This window comes from Danio rerio, chromosome 3 (assembly GCF_052040795.2).
Source record: "Danio rerio strain M-AB ecotype USA chromosome 3, GRCz13ab, whole genome shotgun sequence".
Taxonomy (NCBI): Eukaryota; Metazoa; Chordata; class Actinopteri; order Cypriniformes; family Danionidae; genus Danio; species Danio rerio.
Window position 1 is genome coordinate 39,396,515 of NC_141023.1, and position 12,826 is coordinate 39,409,340.

The following is a 12,826-nucleotide window of genomic DNA, read 5'->3' on the forward strand; positions in this document are numbered from 1 at the left end:
ATCCCAATTGTCCGCGCTTTCCTGTTTGTTTGTTTGTTTGTTTTATTGTGGGCTTTCCACATAGTTCGGTTGCACAATTCTGATTGGTAGAGCGAAAATGTGCTCACTAAATTGGCTTGAAATTGTATTTTCTATTATATTATATAGATTATATATAAATTATATAATATATATATATATATATATATATATATATATATATATATATATATATATATATATATATATATATATATATATATATATATATATATATATACATATGAAATGTTATGATTATAAAGGTTTCACATGTATTATGAACACCCTCTTCATGTAAAGTGTTATCAAGAAACTTAAAAAGTCTTTGAACAAATGAACGATGAGTAAATGCTGGTAGAGTTTTTATTTTGCCATCATCACAGCAAGTAAATATTTTTACTGCAAATTATGATGCATTATTTACAAGCTTTATTGAGGAATAGAAAACAAAAAACAACAGATTGTCCTTTTACTTTATTTAATAGCGTTGTATAGGTCTTTACTGTCACTTTTAATCAGTTTGAATGCATTTTTAATAAAAGTATTATTTAAAAAAATAAAAAATAAATCTAACTGACCCAGAAGCTTATGAAGGATTCTGTATTGTCATAAAAATAAATATTTTTTTTTATTTCAGATATCTAAAAATCTTACAATTTGAAAGAATGAATCTGAAATGAACAGAAACATTTATTTATATTTTTGTTTGAGATTTCTGCACTGTAAAATAATGCTGGCTTCCACACAATCAATTTATCTTGGGCCAACATGAAGTTAGCTTATTAGTTTTTACAGATTTAAGTAGATTAATCATAAAACAATTAAGCTGTTCCCCAAAAACCCTCAAGAATTGCGTTGTTTCAGCTCATTTTAAACAAAATACTGCTAATTAATTTTTTTGAGTGTGTGTTCAATTCCCATGGAAATATTTGCTTTGTTTTTATCAAGCAATGTATGGATGAAACATCTGTCAAAGGCATATATGTCTATTTAAAATGTAAATATCGCAAGCTGCCTTTAAAATCCCATATGAGCACTACAGCTCACTGCTAGACTGTTTCTCCAACAAAGATGGTTTGCTTTGTTGTTGCTGCTGCCTTTATCCTAAAATACCCAAAGTGTGCTCGTTCCATTGAAGCACAATCCAGTCTATTCTGGGATGACCTATGTCTCTTGATGTGAAGCAGTGAGCCGATTCTCCACAGACAGCACTTCCTGTTCTTTCAGGTATTAAAAATTCTGGCACTATCACGATCCCAAATTTGCCATAAAAGGATTCAGCAAGTACTGGAACTCAAAAATGACTTCCAAAATGCTCCTATAGTACAACCTAGGAGTCCATGACCATGAAAACTCCCTTTGGAGCCCAAGGATAATGCTTTTCTCCATGTTCGGTAGTCTGTTCTGTTTCAATCCACATATCTCGAATGACGCTTATTTATATGCAGCTTCAGTTCTGATAAGATTTGACTTGTACAGTGAAAATCAAGTTTTAAACTAAGGTCAGTCTAGTCTTTGATTCTTAGGCTGTGTGTTCACTGTGTTTTTTTTAACGCTGTAGAAATGCAAGCACTGTTCTAAAAACAGTCAGTTGTGATTGTTTCTTCAACTGTCAATGCATTTTTAAAAATGCTGAGTGCTCAGCACTGAACATTAAAAGCATGCTCAGCACCTTGCTACATACTGTAGCCTCCATTTTAAAAATGCTGTGCTTCCGTTGACAACAACAGAAAAAAAATGTTCAGCTGGCTTTATTCAGCACAAAAACAACGGTGGACACGCAGCCTTACTGCTTATGAGATGTCTGGTCACTACTTTCTGTGTACATTCTCTTGAATCTTGAGACATGTCGAGATTTTTACTGTTAATTTCCAAACTGATGATCAGTTAAAGCTGCAGTGTTGAACCGACTAACCATTGAGATTCTCCACATTATTCTGGCCTCTTGTGCATTTGTGATTTGAGGACGCATTTTTGGAGGGACTTGAATGAGTTTGTGATATTGTAAAGATTAAATAGTCTAGAAATCTCACATTTGGAGCCATCAGCTTTTTGGTGCTGCTTAATGTTTAATCTCTTTGGTCTTCATCTGCCCAGCATGTACTTTGACATCAAAAAAGACATCAAAAAACAGGACAAAAATTTTGTCAAATGGATGTCAATTGAATACAGGAAACTTACATGCATTGTTTAAAGCGGCTCACACACCGGATGAGCCATAACACAGCGCACACATGACAATTGGAAGTATCGCACACCAGATACGAACATTCAAATGTAATTTAATATGAAACTATTCAGATGGTGTTCTGTGGCATGACAGAAATATGAACAGTATCCTGAGACGTAGCTAGGCATCGGCCGGTATAAGATTCTGATGATATGATAACCTTGGATAGAAATGTCACGGTATTGTGATTACTGCTCTAAAATATATTCTTTTTAAATGTCTGGGTAAAAAACAAAAACGTTTTTCCCTTTGAAAACAATATATTATATTTTTTGAAAGATTTATAATATTTTGGAGCGGTTTCAAAAACACAGATTTCTCTACAATTTAAAATGGCATCTTTGGATATCTTTTTTTTTTTTTTTTTGGTAAAAATACTGTTGACCAAATAAAATAAAATAAATGTAAATAAAAAATCTTACATGTACCTTAACCATCTAAATCATACACATACCTTAACTCATTTCACCTCATTTCAACAATCCTACTCACCATCCCCCCTGTCTGCTGTTCACTTTCACTTTGTTCCGCAACTTCCCAACCTCTTTACTTTCGTCCGCGACAACCAACCCACTCCCCAGCTCTAAACTTGCATCCGTGACCATCTAAATCATACACATACCTTAACTCATTTCACCTCATTTCAACAATCCTACTCACCATCCCCCCTGTCTGCTGTTCACTTTCACTTTGTTCCGCAACTTCCCAACCTCTTTACTTTCGTCCGCGACAACCAACCCACTCCCCAGCTCTAAACTTGCATCCGTGACCCCCCCCCCCCCCCATATCCAGCGGCCTGCTAGCTCGAGCCTCGGCTAGGTCAGTTGGCGTTTCTGTCTGGAGTTTGCATGTTCTCCCTGCGTTTTCGCGTGGGTTTCCTCCGAGTGCTCCTGTTTCCCCCACAGTCCAAAGACATGTGGTACAGGTGAATTGAGTTGGCTAAATTGTCCGTAGTGTATGAGTGTGAATGAGTGTGTGTGGTTGTTTACCAGAGATGGGTTGCAGCTGGAAGGCCATCCGCTGCGTAAAAACATGCTGTATAAGTTGGTGCTTCATTCTGCTGTGGCGATCCCAATTAATAAAGGGACTAAGCCAAAAACAAAAAAAAAGGAATGAATAAACGAAGCTTTCAGATGAATAAAACGTTTCCTATACAGGACTCGAAATTAACTTTTTTACTTGGTAGCACAGGTGCTCCCAACTTCAAATATTTAGGAGCACCAAAAAAAATTTAGGAGCACCCACCAAAAATGAATGAGCACCGCTGCAAATAGTATTTATTGTATTTTAAAACAACATCAATAGGTCTAACAAAAACCAGAAACAACTATCTAACTAATGCTGTGATGACTTGATATTTGTGTGCAATAATTCCAAATTGAATGTCTAATAATTATAAAATATTAATGATAATGAAAATGACAATAATAGTAACAATGAACTGCCTTGAACGTGCATGAATATCTGCTATAAAAAGTCTGTTACTTTATGAAAATAAATGTATAGTTTGCATCAAACAAAAATGAAGCATTGCAGTAAGAAATATTTATTTTGTACTGCTGTTTTATATGAATGTCAATTTAATAAATAATTTTTCTGCTACAAAACGAATAAAAGATTATAATAAATCATTCAATTCAATGCTGAAAGCTGCAAAGCAGTCATCAGTAAACAAATTAAAAAATAATATACACCTCAAAAAAGAATAGACGAAAAAAAAGTAAGTAAAGTCTCACTTCTATCACTCTTTAAAAGTTTTGGTTTCAGTTTGTGTCAATTTAAAGGTTCAGTCTGAGCTGATCTTTATTTTTCTGTGTTAGTGGAAAGCAGGCGATTCAGCCGACCTAATTTATGAGCAGGTTGAGCAGGATTCTTGCTGTGACCACCGGCGCAAAACCGCTGTTTGTTATGATGAGCCGCAGTTTCAGTGTAAACTTAGTAAAGGCGAGCTTCTTTGGCGATGATATGTACAGTATTAGATTTGACTTTTAGCGGACATTTGCACTGATTACGCAGTGAATGCAACGCATCGAGATTCGGGCACTTTCTCCGTAAAGCACGTACTCGATTGATCTCAGCTGGCAGATATCCATCACGTGTCATGATCGCTTTCATCTGAGCCCTCAACTTTAGGCGGGGTTTGCAAACCTGCAAAATATGAACCAATATAGCGGCAGGGAAGAGCGATTCAGCACGTTTTTACAAAAAATCAAAACAGGTCGCACTACAACTATTATCTGCAGTCGCACTAATGCGCCAAAATATATTATTTGGTCGCATAGATTAATTTTCGGGTGCATATGCGACCAAAATGGTCGCAATTTCGAGCCCTGCTATATCTTAATAGCCTACCTTTTGTGTCAGTATTTTAGTGGTCAAAAGGGCATCAATGTGTAGATGTCAAATAGACGTCAAGGATTTGAAATAAAATTGATTTGCATTTTTGACATGTTTTTTTTATTGTGTATTGACATCAAGGTGCCCGCTGGGTGGTCAACCTGCTGTCAGAGGGTTTCAGTCACTCACCATCTTGCAGAATCATTGAAAGCTAAAAAGCTCCGCTGCCTTTTAAGTAGGGTTTAATTAAGGAAATTTCCACCAAGTGCCAGTTTAACGCCAATAAATATTATTAACAAATTTTAATTAAGACTCTTTTTCAATTATCTCAAATACTTTTAAATAGGACTAAGCTTTGACCTTGAAATTTAGGATAATTATAGGTTGTTTTTTTATTTTCATCTCCAGTGTTACCATGTCAGCTTGTGACATGCTTAGTATAAACATGTTTAATCATGTTGACTTCCTTGATGACCAGTAATGATTTTAGAAGTGCTGCTGGGGGTAGAGAGATAGGTACACTTGCAGAGCACCGAAGTGAACAAAGGAATGGTTGGAAACCCCTAGATACTCCTCATTTAATATAATAATGTGCAGCTCAGTGGAACGTCTGAGCAGCACCATTTCTCCTGTTGAGGAAATGTAATTAAGAGGCCAGACTCCACTGCCATGGCTTCTCACACACTCACAGCTCTATTTCATGCTCAGGTAGTCAAAAACATTTGTTTTCTGATGGTTAGGGCGAGTTGGGTAATGAACACTTCGCATCATTTCCACTCTTGGCGCTATTTAGGAGGTGTTGTTTATGTTGTTGTAATTATCCAGAGGACACAATATGTTAACTGAAGTACACGGGTTTGTTGTAACTTCCTTGCTTCAAGGGTAATTTGAGTTGGTTAATGAATGCATTGGTGAATTTTGCAGCGCAGCACTTGGAATGACTATATATTATGAAATATGGAATGAAAGTCCTTTAGTTATGTGTGGCACTCAGCACAATGTCAAAGGGCCCTTCTGCTCACTGTTTCCTGCTGTGCTGTAAAGGGCTTGAGAGGAGCACTCTATAGGGATTCTCGTTTGTCATTTTACTCTCATTTTGTTGTCCGTCGAGGCGTAGAGTGGAGTAAAATCAGAGGCAGCTCAAAATTTGAGTCTTTATTCTCTAAGGACATTAAAATTGAGCGTTTGGCACTAGCTTATATGTAGACTCAAAAATAAACCATCTAAATAAGTCAATTTATTACACTACAAAACATCTAGTCTTAACCCTACTTTTATGTGGTTTGTATTTAGGGGGGAAGGTTATTCCTAAAATGAGATTAAAATGTAATCAGATTTACACACAGCAAAATTGGATTAAGGGCCATTCACACCAAGGATGATAACCATACAGATAGCAAAATAGATCGAGTTTTGATTGAATGTAAAAGTTCAGACCACAGCTATAATAATAAAGATGTAGAGAAACAATAAAGGGGCAGCGCGGTAGCACAGTGGGTAGCGCTGTTGCCTTACAACTAGAAGGTTGCTGGTTCGAGCCCCAGCTGGGTCAATTGGCATTTCTGTGTAGAGGTTGCATGTTCTCGCCGTGTTGACATGGATTTCCTTCGGGTGCTCAGGTTTCCCCCACAAGTCCAAAGACTTGCAATGTAGGTGAATTGGGTAAGCTTAATTCTCCATAGTTTATGAAAGTGTTTGGGTGTTTCCTAGTGATGTGTTGCAGCTGGAAGGGCATCCGCTGCATAAAACATATGCTGAATAAGCTGGCAGTTCATTTCTCTGTAGGGACCCCAGATGAATAAAGGGACTAAGATGAAAAGAAAATGAATGAATAAGAAACAATATATTTGGGATCACTTTCAGAAATGTTTTTTTTTTTATACCAGCTAATAAGTGATAAAACACTGACAGCCAATCATAATCCACTTAAAGAAATTAGCTAGCACAGTTTAAATCTACAGACAACATTGTTGATAAACTCTGTTTAATGTTAAACCGTCTTTTGAAATATTATCTAATTATCTAATATCTTGAAAACGGTTGGTTATACCAGGGGAAATAATGATAAATAGGAATGGAAGTTATGCAAGCTAGGCTGGCAAATTGAAGTAAAAAAAAATAGAAGTACCTCAGATATCCAGTGCTAGTTTTGGCAACTTTGTGTTGCCAAATTTTGTATTGTAATTGGGGAAATTATTTGTGATTTTATTCCACTACTACACTTACTGTTATAGCAAAATTTACTAATTGATTGATTGATTGATTGATTTATTGATTTATTGATTGATTGATGGATTATACAAGCTGTATTTACTTAGCAGATGCGCTAGTAGCAGACAGAGGAGACCTGTTGTTGACATAATGGCTGGGTCTGAAATCGCCTTTCTACTACTCATTAGTTACTGCATTTAAATTTAAATGTACTAATTGGCTCCTAGAAAAGTATGTTCTATACAGTATAAATGTGAGCAATATGAATGGAACTCGGGCATACTACATTCGCCATTTTGTCATGATCACGTGACCTACCCGAGTAGTAAGTTGCGTCGCTTCACTCCCATTCAGGAATTCTCTCGCAGGGCATCATGGAATTGTGCAGCGTGCATGGAATGCGCACTACAGAATCTCAAAACTTCAGAAGTAGTAGGTCATCCGGGTACTTCTCGCATACTGTTTTTCAAATTCTATGAATTCGGACATGCTACTCAGCTCACATACTGTTTTTAGCATAATATATAGTATGGAAATATGCGATTTTGGACGCAACTACAGTGTTCGGTGTAAATAGGTCTTTAGATAATAAAACATATTTTTAATGTATTCTAAATATAATGGTAGTTTGTTTAATCCTCCATTTTATCTACACTAAATGTTTTTTACTGACTTCTAATTTTCTAACAGCCATTTTCGTAACGCTTTTAACATATTTAAACCCAAAAGGAAATTTATATTAAAGATGACTTTTTCTAAAATTACATATTAATTAATTAAATACAATATGCAACCAAAACAACAGTAGTAATTGAAATAACATTCATTCATTCATTCATTTTCCTTCGCCTTAGTCCTTTTTTTCATCAGGGGTCGCCACAGCGGAATCAACCGCCAACTTATCCAGCATATGTTTTATGAGGCATATGAAACTGAAATAACATAATTGTTAATAAATAAATGTAAAATCTAAATAATGAGAAAATCCAACACAATCTCAGGGCAATTCATAACTTTTTGATTTAGTGGCTAATTCGCATGAATTCGTAAGATTTAATTCTTACTATTTAGTACGATTTGCTCATCCCCCAATGACAGTTGGGTTTAATGGTGGGGCTGGGTGCCACACCTCCTTTTTAAAATCGCACAATTTCGTATGACTGAACTCGTACAAATTCGTGGGAATTTGCCATTACACTTACAAAACGTAAAAATACTTTCGTTTTCTCGTTAAACCAGGCTGGAAAATCACATTTAAAGTTGTCTAAATTAAGTGCTTTGCAATGCACATTACTAATCAAACATTTATAAAATTGCAGTAGGAAATGTAACTTTACTTAATATTGTAATGATTTTGGCAATCAATCATGTTGACCCATACAATTTAGATGCCTTTGCAATGTAAGACTGTTTTTGTGATCCAGGGTCACATATTTAATTATGAACTATAAACAGTGATTTGTGTTCACTATAGTGTGTGTCAATGTACTACTCTGGATCCTTTTATTTCAAACAAGCAGGGAAAATCCAGCTGTCAGTGGTACAGAACGTCTACTTTGCATAATGCAGTGTATTAACGAACATACAGTAGCTTGTGTGCCGCAGCTCTCTTAGTGCCTAATCTGTGTATAGCGCAGGAGGGCTGTGTGTTTTCCAACCGCCGCGCTATGCTTCTATCTGACAAGCTTGTCAGGCTGTGGACACCAGCAGCTCTAATGGTGACTGGGGAATTCTCCTCTCCCCTGAAACCTCAAAGAAACCTGCCTTAATTGGACTCCAGGCAAGAGTAGCCAGATCTGCCCTGATTCAAACACTGCCGCAGTAGCGCAGCTTTCACATATACAGAGACTCAGCTTCAGCCATGATAGCAGCGAGCCTCCTTCAGCTGCAGGCCATTTCTGTACTTCACCTGGGCTTGTGTACCATTAGTCAGAGCATCTCGCAAAACACTCGCGTGTGTCGCCACGTCTGCTATGGATGGATGCCAGGGAAGAGCCTGTAATGAGTCAACTCTCCCAGGATCACAGACTCCAGATCAGCCACATTCGCTTTTACCTCTAATAAAGGAGGAAAAAAAGGCATCTGATCCAAGCCAAGAGGCATGCCTGTCTGTATTTGTTCTGGAAGCGCTCTCGCTCAGATGAAATATGCATAAACAAGTTCTCAAGTGTTGTTTCGTTTTAGCTCCTAAAGGGACAAGCTTTGGACGAGGAGCTCCTGCATCCTCTTCAGTCTGCCTGTGTCCTTACTTGGAAAACAACGTGAGCGCAGGAAGTGAGAAAATATCACTTTCTGAGAAAGTACGGGGGCAGCGCTGAAATGCTTCACCGGCAAGTTAAATCTGGTTGACAGAGGGAGATATATTTGTGGCACCTCTGTGAATGGATCCGGCAGCAAACTATTAACACCTCGCGAGCCTTTGGCAGTCCTCAGATGTGATCTGGGAATGAAGCTTTCTGCTGGACCTTCAAGATGCCTTTTGCACTTGAAAAAGGTGTAACTGACCTCATGGTGTGGTGGGAAAGATCGTGACCATGAACACAAGGCAATTATTAGTAGCCTGGTTTCAATCTTTAAGATGCTATTTTGTAGCGCTTGCAGTATGTGAGGTGCAAAAAAAGAATTGATGGTGTTTTTTGATATTTGATAGAAGTGACATTAAATTAAATGTGTAGCCTTCTCTTCTGTGCTTGTATTGAATTACATATCTGCTTTTAAATCTTCAGATAGGCACAAAAGGGAACAACAAACAAATGCAGTCAAGTGGAAATGATTAGGCCAGCTAAAAGCTGTTGAGTAATGAATTCCGCAGTGCATGCCTTGCATTGTGAATATTATGGTCTGTGCATTTAAAGTTGTGCAAATTCTGGCCTGAAAAAAATCAGCTTATACATATTTATTGGTGTACAATGCCTGGAGAAAGCATTTCTATTCATTTCAATGGCACGGGTCCCTCTGGAAGCACAACATTTTTTCATCTAATCTGTCAATGTCATGTGACGCATCATCACTCATCACTAGAGCCACTGAAAAATGACAACACTGAGCTGTATAATATGTAATATGTACTCATGTACTGTATATAATGTATCACCAGGAATATAAAGATTAATATAATTAAATTTGCTGATGGCCATCTTTAGACATTTTATTAATTTTGTAACTTTTCTGTCTATCTATCTATCTATCTATCTATCTATCTATCTATCTATCTATCTATCTATCTATCTATCTATCTATCTATCTATCTATCTATCTATCTATCTATCTATCTATCTATCTATCTATCTATCTATTTATCTATCTATCTATCTGTCTGTCTGTCTGTCTGTCTGTCTGTCTGTCTGTCTGTCTGTCTGTCTGTCTGTCTGTCTGTCTGTCTGTCTGTCTGTCTGTCTGTCTGTCTGTCTGTCTGTCTGTCTGTCTAAAATAATTTAGGTTTTAGCGTTATTGGCTCGTTATTGCTTTCTGCTTGCCTTATTTTTAAATTAATTATTTGATTAATGATTTTTCCTGCAGTAAATGTTTTAAAATAAATTAGCATTTTGTTTCTGTCTTCTGGCTCAGAAACACTTATATCAAGAATTGCATTTGTCAGCTTTTATATTGGTTATTGGACTCAAAATATACAGTTGTTGGCTATCAGTATTAGCCAAAATTTCCAAATTAGGGCATATAGAAAATCTGAAAATTATTAGTGGACTGTTAAAGGTTATAGCAGGGGTGTCAAACTCAATGGAGGGCCACAGTGCTGCACAGTTTAGTTCCAACCCTGCTTCAACAGACTTACCCGGAGGTTTCAAACAAGCCTGGAGGACTCAATTTAATTTGATTAGGTGTGTTTAATCAGGGTTGAAGCTAAACTGTGCAGAACTCTCTAGGATCTGAGTTTGACAGCTGTGGGTTATAGGGTTAGTAGAATAAGTACACGTATTTACTAAACTACTTGTAGCCAGACTGTATGATAGAGGGCCATCAGTGTTACCTAAATATTACTTTTACGTTGTTTGTGCAATTAACTAAAGGGAAAATTGTTAGTGAGTATTAATGGATGACTATACTTTTTGAGTCAGATGGTGTGCCCTGCCAAATGATTCAAGCATTGTTTGTTTGTTTTTTCCTAATTAACTTAGGGCTGAAAAATGGTTTCATTTTTAATTTGTGCTTCCTCTTCTGTGTGCTAAATGTTTCAGTGAGACTGGTTCCCTGTAGTAGCAGGCTAGAGTTGTACAACTGTTAAAGCATTTATCAGCCATGTTTTGTATTGTGTGTACATTAGTGTTGGTAGAAAATGTAAATGAGTATAGTATAAAGCAGACAAGTATCTCTTTTGATACAACTAAAAATTCAACTTCCACAGTTTTGTATCTATGCCAATAGACAGGCGGAATGAATGAAAGTTCAAAGAAATCAAAAGTGCTTTCATTTATTGAAACGTTTACCATAGAGGGAATGCCACTGTTTTTCGATGTGTTCTCTGGTAATATTGAATATTTCAAGAGTTCACACTTAGCTGATGATTGATTATAAAGGTCATAAGATCCTCGAGCCCATGGCTCCCTCCCGTTTACAGGACAAGAGTGTTGTCTCGAGAACTCCCCTGCTTATGTATGGCCAATGACAACTTAGGAAGTGCTATGGAGAGGTGTAGTACTGATTAAGAGCTAATCTATAGTGCCAATTTGGTTTGGACAATTCCCCTATGTCTAATGTCTTTAGAATGTGGGATGAAACCAGAGAACCTAGGGGAAAGCCATGCAAGCATGGGGAAAACATGTCAACTTCGTATAGAAACGTCGACTGGCCTGGTAAGGACTTAAACTATAGTGACATTCTTGCAGTGTGGCAACAGTGCTAACCACTGGGCCGTTGTGCCGCTCTATCAAGGAAACGGGAGAAGGAGTAGAGGTGGGAGAAGGGAATTCTTCAAGATGAAAATAACTGAGGTAAGAAACTCTGGCTATTTATAGTGCGTTATCATCTGATTGGTGAATCGTGTAAGTTAATGCCAGACTAGCTGTGGTCAATCATAGGCATGTGATCCTCTCGAAATTAGTTTATACATAATTGTCACTTCAGAAAAACTGTTCACCTTTCTATTGCATAGACAGCTAAGTTTTATTAAAAGGTGAATTACCTCTTTAAGGTGCTACTTAATGCTTGAATTTTCCTCTTGAAGGAAAAAAAAACATTGTTGCAGAAATTACATACAAGTCACTTATAGTCAAATCATTAAAAAAAATAATGAATCACTCTAAATTAGCATGTTAATACGACAGTTAAATTATTATGCAACGGCTTGGCCTGCAGGGAAGCGTTTTGTGTTTGAACGGACTGTTTCTTGTTTTTGGAAAGGCTGATTTGTGTTAGATGAGGTGCGCACAAACGTGTCCGCTCTGATTAATCACAGGCTGTTCGGGGCGGTCTGACAGGACTGACCTTTGGCTGTACTACACTGATATTTTGCGCTGCGGGGAGTTGGTGTTTCTAAGGGGCAGGAGATGGGTGGGATTGAGTACAAAAAATAAATGTTGTCAAGACTGATCCTTGTGTGACAGCTGAAATGGGCTGTCAAGGCATTCATCATGTCCTGCGCATACTAACAGAGAGCACCTGTGAGGACTGGTCCAGTGCAACACACGCACACACACACACACACACACACACACACACACACACACACACACACACACACACACACACACACACACACACACACACACAGACACAGTGTCAAGAACACATAAACGTCATTAGAGCACGTCACAACACAAACTGCACCTGCTCTGGGAACATTAGCGCTCAAATGATGCTACACCTTGTGCAATGATTACTACCATTACATTTACACTGTAAACAAAAACAGCTATAGCTATGCATATACATGTATTCCTATTGTGTATTTTCAGCTAATAGACAAGACTAAATGCAAACCATTTTAACCTGACGCTAAGATCTTACATGTTTTTACTCCAAACTTAAAAGTGTTTTGAATAATTTAATTTTGTGAACTGATGTGTCTTTTAT

The 12,826-nt window shown here is 37.2% G+C and overlaps 1 protein-coding gene and 1 long non-coding RNA gene across 11 annotated transcripts in view; one reads left to right on the forward strand and one right to left on the reverse strand.

Moving 5' to 3' along the window:
• The window catches only part of cacna1ha (calcium voltage-gated channel subunit alpha1 Ha), a 264,933-nt gene that overhangs the window by 93,965 nt on the left and 158,142 nt on the right, over positions 1–12,826 (forward strand). The window lies entirely within an intron of this gene.
• LOC147845970 (uncharacterized) lies at positions 333–6,693 on the reverse strand. Its single transcript, XR_015481103.1, has 3 exons — positions 4,586–6,693; positions 2,874–3,400; positions 333–2,705 (listed from the first exon to the last, which is right to left on the reverse strand). It is a non-coding gene; the product is annotated as an uncharacterized LOC147845970 (long non-coding RNA).